Source organism: Macadamia integrifolia, unplaced genomic scaffold, assembly GCF_013358625.1.
Source record: "Macadamia integrifolia cultivar HAES 741 unplaced genomic scaffold, SCU_Mint_v3 scaffold558, whole genome shotgun sequence".
Lineage (NCBI taxonomy): Eukaryota > Viridiplantae > Streptophyta > Magnoliopsida > Proteales > Proteaceae > Macadamia > Macadamia integrifolia.
The window spans coordinates 313,073-324,341 of NW_024870483.1; positions in this window are offsets into that span (position 1 = coordinate 313,073).

The following is an 11,269-nucleotide window of genomic DNA, read 5'->3' on the forward strand; positions in this document are numbered from 1 at the left end:
CAAGTCTCAACCGACTCTCTATCATTCTCTCTCTTCTTCTAATCTGTTTGGCTAATCGACATGCTAATTTTCTGCTATTTTTATCTTCGTGTGTGTTGTTTTTGTTCTGTCTTTTTATTCTCTGGTCCCCTTATAAAACACTTGACCTCCTGTTCCAAATGGATGAGGCCTTCCACCAAAAAGCCCCAAAAATGTACTCGGAAAGAGAATTGTTTTTCCTTCTGCTGAACACAGTAGACTGGTTTGTTAATAATTGAATAACAGTCAAACTTTTTTTTTTGCTAACCAAGGATATCCAAGCCTTTGGTGTAACTAGTCTAGCTGACCCATATGGACCCTACAACCATATGAACCGGATCATACAGGGTTGAATGAGAACCATTTAACTTTCACTGAAAGCAGTGAAGAACACTAAACACCCCTGAGTGTAGGGGTGTCAATCGGTCAGGCCGGACCGGTCTCAGTTGGGCCTAACCGGGCTTGGTAGTGTGAAATCCTTGCACCATGAATGCCTGTTTATTTAAACGAGCCTAGATTTGGGGGGCATGGTACGTTTGTAATCGGGTCGATTAGTGTCGGACTTTAATCAGGCTACCTTAAACGGGCCTTAAACGGGCTATGGACCTATTTAATTATAAACGTGCTTTAAACGTGCCTACCCTAAACTCCTTTTTTAAAGGGATTAAACTATTGGCTTTAAAACTACTAGAGGATAACATTCACAATTCTAGAACCAAGGGAATAATGTCTTTAACAATTGAACAATTGATAACAATTGAATGTCCCATTTAGCAAGATCCAAATGGAATTATATATATATATATATATATATCCAAGGGAATAATGTCTTTAAAATGTAATCTAAGTTGCAAGAATTACTCTTTTTAACAATTGAATGTTCCATTTAGAATGTGGATATTTTAGTCCTATATATTCTTTACTCATATTTTGTAGTATTAGTGGTAAAATAGTTATTTCGGCATTTTTTAAGGGGGTCGGGCCGATCAGACTAAATGAGTCGGTTCTATAGGGCTTCTTAAGTGAGTCAGGTCCGTCGGGCGCCCGACAGGCTAGTGGCATGCACTGTAAATGCCCGTTTAATAAACGGGCTACGCTGAAGCCTGACACGTTTATTAAATAGGCCGGTTCAGGTTTGGCCTTAAGCTAGTCGGGCTCGGTCGGGGCCTACCGGTGCAGGCTCAGGATTGACACCCCTACTTGAGTGAGTGGCCCCAATGAGGTAAGAGGAGTCGAACTCAGAACCACACGCTTACTGAGGTGAACGTCCTTTGCTATGTGTTTGTCTCTCTTGTTGGTGGTTTGAACATATGGGAATGTTGCTCAGTTTGAGAAAGGGTATTTGGTTGAGATCGTTATGGAGGGAAACGAGCTCGGGGTGGTACCGTATTCCGTACAGGTCTCCCATGATGGTGAACTCTTTGCTGTTGACGCCATAAATAGTAACATTGTTCTCGGGTAACTCCTCTGTCATAGTGTATGACTGTTGTTCTCTTTCTTTCTTTTATGGTTTATTTACACTAGGGGTGTCAATTCGTGGCCCAACTTGACTAAACCGATCGGGACCGATCGTTTATAGACCGGACCGTTTATTAAATGTGTTGGGCTTGAGCTCGGCCCGTTTATAAATGGTCGGTCTTGGTTTTGCTACTTGGACCGTTGGGCGCCCGACCCAGACCGATCAAATAACGCCTGACCGAGACCGGCCTATTGTGCACCAACTTGGCCCGACCCTTTAATGATTGTAGAATACCTATTTTACCCCCCCAAATTAAAGAATAAAAACTAAAAAGTAAAGACATGTTCACATTTTAAATAATGATTATATTTGGTATCATTTATTGATTTATTTTCATTTTTTTGGGCTTGCATGAGTGGGCCGGAATATAAGAGCACATTTTAAAGAGGGCCCATTTAAAAACCGATTAAAACCCGTTTAACATTAAACATGTCCGTAGCCCGATTAAGGCCCGACTAAAGCCCGATTATAGCCCGAGGCCGACCGACCGAATATAAAGTGTACCATGCCCTCAATAACTAAGCCCGATTAGTTAAATGGGCGGACACGGTGTAGCCTTTGAAAGTCTTCAAGCCCGATTAAGCCCGACCGAAACCGGACTGGCCCGATCGGTTGACACCCCTAATTTACACTATGTTCTCATTACTTAGGTTGGGAATGACAACACAGTTTGGTACATGTTTAACTAAAATGGATTTTTCTTTTAATTATTGTAGAATGTATCAAGCATGTTATTAAATGTCTCATGAGCATTTAAGGAGAATAGATCGAAGTACCAATCCAGAAAAATCTTTTCTCCTGTCTTAGAACCTAGGTCTTTATAGCATTCCTTGGGGGAGCTCAAAAATTACAACTGGGGCCAGCTATATTTGCCATTGCACGAATAAAGTAACGGCAAGAACAACAACTGAAACAACATAAGTTGTGTTGCAGTAGAGGCCGGTCATAATTGACCTGGGCTCTACTAATGAAACCCCTAGAAGCTTTTGATATGAGGAAGATTGTGTTCTGGAACAACGAGAATGTATTCCAAATGGCATTTTTATCATCTCAGAATGTGTTTACAACCTAGGTATGCATTTTAATTTCTTACTCTGTCCATGTTGATTGCTTATAATTCTGAGCAGTTAGAACTGATTAGGTGTTAAAAAGCATCAAATTGGTGTCTACATATTTTCATTTTTAGCAAGGATTTGATATGGCTCAATAGTTCTTACAAAATGGATCAGCTACTTAACAGTTTATTCATGTTTGCAGAAGCAGGCAAGATTGATTGCAGGATCATTTGAAGGTCATTCTCGGCATGTATATTTGGGAAACCAAGCAATGCTCGTTTTAATCATCCGAAGGCTGTTACCATGGATGATAAGGGGAATGAATATGTTGCAGATACCTCAAATCTGGCTATAAAAAATATAGGAGAAGCAAGTGGTCAGTGGCCTCTTAATAATAACTTGTTTAAATATATTCATGAAAGAATGTAGTTGGTGTTGCAGCTAGATATCGTCCTAGGCTTTTTTTGTGCTTTGCGAAGAAGAACAAACACAAGAGAATGAGCATCGGGCTAGTCTGGTGGGGAATTCTCCGATGCCTAAGTCAGACTTCTGTGCAAACAGATAATTCCTATAAGAATGGAAAAAGATCAGTACTTTTGAAGGGGATTTACCTGGGTTTTTATAGTTGGATATGGTCGTTTCTTGTGGAGAGTCCGATTTGATAGTTGTCCATTGGAGGTAGGAGTTATAGTAGAAAAGTGAATGTGGAGATTGTTTCCATTATGAGAGTTTTCCATATTGACCATATATCTATGAGAACACAGAGAGATTCCTTTCATGCGTGGCAAGATTCGTTATTCTAACGGACGTCCTACTTTGATTCGCTCAGTGTCTCATGATACGTAGGCTAGGCTCAATGAGCTACCCTTTTTTGGGGGATACTTCTTAACAGTGTTCGTCCAAGTCTCGGACTGATCGACGGAGGGTAGATGGTGTGGTTGCCTAGTTGCTCGTTTCGAGTGGCAAATAGTCTATTACCCAATGGATTGGTCTTCCCGCGATGTGTAATTGTATGAACCTCTTGCGTGTGGGGCTTGTAGGATTAAAATCTCAACAAGATATAATCATTAGACCCAATAGATCACCATAGATAGAATAAGAACACCAAGAAACTATAAATAATAAAAGCGTACCTTGTTTGGGATCCATATTAAAGCAAAGTGCAGCGAAAAACCTTCTTATCCACGTGGCAAGGTACTTCTCCTCTATTCTCTTATGATCACTAACTAGATGAGGAATCTGAACACACAAGGGAAGCAGCCACAAAAAACCTTGTCTCTTTCTCTTTCTCCCTCTCTCTCCAGAATGCACGTTGTGAATAATATGAGGGTTAGAGGAGGGACTTAGCTCTCTATTTATAAAGTTTCCCAATGGACCCACTCATCACAAGTCCAATGGTTAACCAAAGCCTACACTAGCTAGCTCATATTTAACTAATTAAAGCCAGTATGTCTCACGTAATTAGACTAAATAATTAGTCAGGTTTTATTAAAGCACAAAACCCAATTAATATAAGCCCACATGAAAATATTCTAACATTCTCCCTCTTGGGATATATTAATTGCTATCAATTTTTAAAACTTATTTTATCCTTAAAAAACAATCTTAAGCTAACCATCATCTTAATGCACGTGCCTTTATAATGGTCTAGAGACATATCTAATAGTCAATCCTGTCTCATAGAGTCTCAAACACCGAATCATGGCAGTAACTACATCTTACAAACGCCACAGCACCTTCCATGGTCACGAGAGCTCTCAACTCTATTAACATGGATTTAATATGGTAGTGTGGCAACTGGATAACACCCACATAATGGTTCCGTATGTGTTATCCCCTTGTCAGTCCAATTTTCTCTCCCTTAAGTGATACAACAACATTTGAGAAAATTCTTTATGGTTCCAATGAACCTGTATGTCTTATCTACAATAACTCGAGTTATACTTTATGTATTATAAGATATACTTTAAGGCTAATAATTGAATGCCCCAACCTTTATTCAAGGTTAACACATACCTTAAGACTTCAAACATTTATATATATATATAACATGCCAACATATAAACACCCACGTGTTAAATACAACAGTTAAAATAAAACTGTATTTTATTGAATAGAATTACATGCAAAATACAGTTAATATATAATCCAAAAAAAATTATCAAAAGATAAAAGTACAGATGAAAATTTTATTACACAATAGAGCAAAATAAAATATCTCCCACTAAACAACGGCATCACATGATGCTCCTAAGCCCATGCTAACGACATCTCTCTAAAAAACACAAGGGCAAAGGCCTTTAGTCAGGGAATCAACTACCATATCATCTGTACCAATATGCTCCATTTGTGATGTGACATTTCTTAACATTTTCCTTTATGATCAAATCTTTGACCTCCCTATGCTTAGACCCTGTGATACCCTTATTATTGTTAATAAACAACACAGCAGAATTGTTATCATAGTACAACTAGATGAGTCTAGCCACAAAATCAAACACTATCAACTCCATTATGAGGTTCATGAGCCAAATTGCCTAAGTAGCTGCTCTATAGCATGCTACAAATTCTTCTTACATAGTTGAAGAAGTTATAAATTTCTATTTCACACTTTTCTACGATACTGCCCCATCTGCCATTAAGAAAATATATCTTGACGTGGACTTCCTGTCATCTTGACAACCAGTAAAGTCAGAGTCCGTATACCCTACTAGCTGTAGGTCCTGAACATATCTGTAAATCAACATATAATTCTTTATCCCTTTTAAGTACCTTAAAACCTTCTTGGCAGCAAACTAGTGATCATGACCAGGGTCTGACTAATATCTGCTTAGAACTCCTGTTGCAAAAGTAATATTTGGTCTAGTACAAGCTTGACCATACATGATACTTCCAAGTGCACTAGCATAGGGTACTTTCTTCATTAAATCTATCTCAATATTACTTTTAGGGCATTGTAATAAGCTCAGTTTATCACCCTTGAGAATTGGAACATTCCTAGATTTGCAATTCCGCATACTGAACCTCTCCAGACCACGATCAATATATGCCCTCTGAGAAAGACCTAACAGTCGACGAGAACAATCCATATGGATTTCAATGCCAAGGACAAAAAATGCATCACCAAGGTCCTTTATGTCAAACTCTCTAGATAACAGTTGCTTTGTATCATGCAACATTCCTAGATCATTGCTTGCAAGCAAGATATCATCCACATAAAGTAAAAGAAAAATAAATTTGCTCCCATTGATCTTGTGACATATACACTGATCAACCTGATTCTTAACAAAATCGAATGAAGTCACATCACAGTCAAACTTAAAGTAGCATTGCTTGGAAGCTTGCTTGAGTCCATAAATAGAATTATTAAGTTTATATAAAAGATGATCAAAACCATTCACCGTAAAATCTTCAGGTAATTCAACAAGCTCCCAAACACTATTATGTTTCATCGATTGCATCTCATCTTTTATTGCATCCAACCACAAATTTGACTGAGGACTCGAAATAGCATCTGAATAAGCAATTGGATCAATCACACAATGGATGTCGTAGTCATGTTTTCCCAAATAGACCATATAGTCTGGTGGTATAGCTAACCTCCTCTCCCTGGTGGATCTCCTGAGTGGAGCCTCCACGACCACATCCTGAACTTGAGGAACCTCAATAGGAGCAATATCAACAACATACTCTTGTATCTCAATAGGTGCAGCAACCGATTTAGTAGGCTCTACATCCATCTGAATAGGTAGAGTAAATGATACAATCGTCCCAACCTCACTACTGTTCTTTATAGTCTGAGTACAACTACCCTTCTCGGCAACGTCAAGTTCCAGAACTTTACTATCTGTGATTCCACAATTCTAGTACCTCCGTAAGGGTTATGAAATTGATACCCTTTCGAATGATCAGGGTAAGCAACAATGTAGCAACGAGTAGTTCTGGGGTTCAACTTGCTCAAAGTTGGATTATACAACCTTACTTCTGTAGGACATCCCCAAACTTGAGATAGTTCAGACTAGGTTTTCGTCCAGTCCATAACTCAAAAGGAGTTAATGGAATAGCTTCAGTAGGGACTCGGTTAAGGATGTAAAGGGCTGTCTTCAAAGCCACACCCTATAAAAATTGAGGTAAATTTACCCTACTAACCATACTTCTTATCATATCCATAAGGATGCGATTACTTCTTTCGGCCACCCCATTCTGCTTGGGACTCCCAGGCATAGTAAATTGACCTACTATCCCAAAATCCTCTAAGTATTTGGTAAATGGGCCTTTAAGCTGTCCAACATCGCCATGTCTGCCATAATATTCACCATCCCGGTCAGATCTAACAACTTTGATAACTTTTTTCAACTATTTTTCGACTTCAGTCTTAAAAATCTTAAATTTATCAAGAGACTCAGACTTTTCCTTAATCAATAATAGATAACCATATCGAGAATAGTCATCAATAAAAGTGATGAAATAAAAATTTCTACACAATGTAGCTATATAGGGTCCACTGATGTTGGTGTGAATAATCTCCAATAGGTCAGAACTACGGATTGTCGACTTTTTCTTTATCTTGGTCATTTTTCTTTTACAACAGTCTGCACATGTCTCTAGGTCACCTTCAAGAGTAGGCAGGATGTCATACTTTCCCAACCTTTCAACTCTTTCCCTAGAGAGGTGACCAAGTCTTTTATACCACAACATGTAAGATTGTTCCTTAGGTAAAGGCAATTTAGAAACAATTATTTCAACATTATAAGAAACATAAATATCATGAGGAGCTAAACACAATCTATATAGTCTATAAGACATAGTACAGTAACCAACCTTATTTGAATTGAAGAATAAATTAAACATAGTATTCTTTATTTTAAAATGATAACCACACAAGTCTAAAACTGAAACGAAAATTAAATTCTGCTTAAAGAATGATATACAAAAAGTGTTTCTTAACACCAATTTAAAATCAAAGTCTAGAATTAAAATGACATCTCCCATGAATTCTACGTTAGCTTATTCATTGTTCCCCACAGTGAGATTTGATTCATCCTTATTTGGCTTCCTTTGGTTTATGAATCCGTGTATGGTAAAAGCAACATGATTAGTTGCATCGCTATCTAGCCACCAAGAACTGGATGGGGCTTCTGATAAATTGGATTCACAAATAAGTGCCAAAGAATCATTACGTGCATGCTCACGTTTAGATAACCAAGTCTTATACTTAGGGCATCCCTTCTTCATATGAGCATTTTTCTTACAAAATAAGCAATGACCACCCTCCTTCTTAAAAGAGGGTTTCTTAGGACCCAAATTGCTAGATTGATCAGATTCCTTATTGATTTCCTGAGCAACTTTATTAGTATAAGATTTAGGCTTTTTACCTTTACAAAAATTGGAGCTAGAAGCAAACAAGGTTGTGTGGGTTTTCTCTTTCTTCAGTTTTTCTTCCTCAACAACAACTCTAAAGATCAAGTCATTAATGGTTCAGGTTTCATCTTGGGAGTTATAATTGGTTTTGATGATCCCAAATTGAGAAGGAAGGGTATTCAAGGCTTGATGGACAATGCAAGGATTAGGAAGAGAAATATTTAAGGCTTTGAGTTTAGTTTGGTAATCCACCATCCGAATGATATAGTCCCTGACACCTCTAGAACCATCATACCTCAAATTGAAAAGTTCTTACATAAGAGTTCCTATTTCAGCATTTTGTGAGACTTTGTACCTGAGTGCTACTACATCCATCATCTCCTTAGCAGTGCAATTAATAGGCAAACCACTTTTTAGGTGATCTTTGATTGACCTCTTCATGGACAGTAAACATATGCGATTGCTCTTTACCCATTTAGCATACAAAAATTTTTCATCATCAGTGCTCTGATTAGTTAGATACGCTGGTTTATTCATAATAAGGGATGTATAAACATCTGCCATTTCCATGGCAAACAATACATCCTCTTTCATTTCTTGAAATTAGACACAGTAAGAACCTCAATAGTAACCATATTATTATTGAGAGAAAAGGTGATTGAAAAATAAACAATGTATATCATTAGCATAATGTGAGTACCATGTAACTAAAAATTATATAAGTACACCAATTGAGAATTTACAAAATCATTATGTAAACACCTTTGGGCTGAATTCATAACATGCAATTGTAGAACCCTCCACATATCAGCAGTCATGAAAACATATTCTAACCTTTGGGTGTATAGACTACTTGGGTTAGACAATTTTCAACCATATGCTATCTATGTGACTCTCTAAGTACTAACCACAATCACCTCCTTTGGGTGTATGACCATGCATTAGAACTAGAGACATCCACCTGCCGTATAAGACTGATATTCCACAAATTCAATGAAGAATACCACTTTGGTGACTACAACTTAATCAAATTCATGAAACTCTCTCATACCGGGACATAATTAATATCACTCACATCGAACCAAATAATATGTAACTTTAGATTTGTAGACAAAGAGCTAAAAATTGTCTCTAAAATTACATTAGATGGTTATAACATTGTTTAATACTTTAATCATCCATTAGGATATTTCTTTATTTATTTTTATTCTCATGAACAGTACCATGAGTACTATTCATCCACAATAATTAGGGTTTTATACATAATAATCTTTATTAATTAGGGTTTCAAACTAATCATCCTTAATCAATTAGGGTTTCAATAATCATCTTTAATTCATGGATCCAATTCATAAACTATAATTTATTACTCATAAATTTGATTAGGGTTTTAAATCTAATCATCCATAATCCATGGATTCAATTCAGAGACTATAATCTATCCATTGCAAACATAATTATGGTTCTAAACCTAATCTATAGTAGCTCTGATACCACATGTAGGATTAAAATCTCTCTCAAAATATAAACCTTAGACCCAATAGATCACTATAGATAGATTAAGAACACCAAGAATAATAAGATAGAAACTATAAACAATGAAAGCGTATTTTGTTTGGGATCAATATTAAAGCAAAGCGCAGCGAAAAACCTTCTGATCCATATAGCAAGGTACTTCTTCTCTATTCCCCTATGATCACTAGCTAGATGAAGAACCTGAACGGACAAGAGAGGAAGCCATAAGAAATTCTCCTTCTCCCTTTCTCTCCAGAATGCACGTTGTGAATAATATTAGGATTAGAGGAGGGACCTAGCTCTCTATTTATAAAGTTTCCCAATGGACCCACTCATCACATGTTACACCCGTGTCCTAATCCGGTCTAATTTAAAATTATTGTGACAGGCCTCAGATCGGTGATCGAAAGTATGATCGGGTTTTGGCTTGCGACTGGGCATTGTCGAAGGGGTAGAGATGACCCCATATGTTTGTGCATCACATGCCTATCTAATTGGAGGGGATTCATACCTTTCGATCCTAGATGGTAAGTGACCCGACTCCCCACACTTGAATTACGGTGCACATCAATATTGCCAAATAGCCTTGAGCATGCCCGAGGGAAACCACCCTTGTGAGACCAGCCATGGGACTGAAAGTCGTCAAGACAGCAACCACTGGAAACAAGCCACCGAAAGTATCCTGGCCCTGGTTCCGGTGCCTGTTTCCGATGGGTTGACAGGCTGCTGTTGGGGTTTTGATGCCCGTGGTTCCTGCCACTTGCATCGTAAATGACTCTGGATGATCCCAAATTATCCTCCACACCTTCCTCATGACATGAGCACTTTATGGACCTAAATGTGTGGGTCCTTGTGCCCCAAAATTTGTTTTAACCCGATTGGTCCAAAAGGGGTCCAAACCAAATAGACCCTAAGGTCCACTTAAGTTATAAGTTGGGAAATGAGGATTCATTTCCTCATTTCTCTTGTGCCCGATTTAGGAGAGGAGAGAAAAAGGAGACAAAGGAAGAAGAAGAGGAAGGAGAAGAAGGTTGGAGGCCTACCTTGATGCCGGCTGCCCCTTTGTTGCTGGAATCGTTGCCGGAGGTAAGTACAACCTACTATACCACTCTCTCTCTCTTTATTTTGACCTAGATAAAGCTAGGTATGGATGGAATCTTGGTGTACAAATCATGTTGAGGTTGTAGGATGCGTATTCTACCCTCCCGGTGTTGTTTTCGAGCTCGAACCAAGCTCGATGAGCTTCGACAACGTGCATTGCCAAAAGACCAACTAGGGTTTCGATCATTCGAATGATGTATCTCCCAAGCGGCTTGGTGGAATTGAAATTTTCTTGGCTTAGAATGATGCTAGGAACATCCCCTACAAACTCCATGGAACAAATCTTAGTGGTTGGGCCCAAGCCGGAAAACCCTAATTCGAGTTGGACCTTTCTGTACTACCACCAGAAATATGGCATAGGAAACACTATAGCTGTTTCCGGTGGGTTGTTTCTGATGGACAAATGAGCCTTAGATTCTCTCTGACTTCTCCACCAGAAACAGGATTGATATTTCCAGTGGAAATGCCCTGTTTTCGGTGGGTGTTTTCGGTGACAGTACTATCACTTAGGAACAATGTCTGTACCCTTTGGAGGTGACCTGTGTGGGTCCCTCCCGATGTTCCCGATGCATACTGATGTATGATTCCCTTATGTCTAGGACAGTGATGCGCACGTGCCCGGAAGCCAAAATTGAATTGATCGATCAATGGCCGTACTTGAACCCTATCACACTAGATCGTAAACCAGGTGAGTGATCGA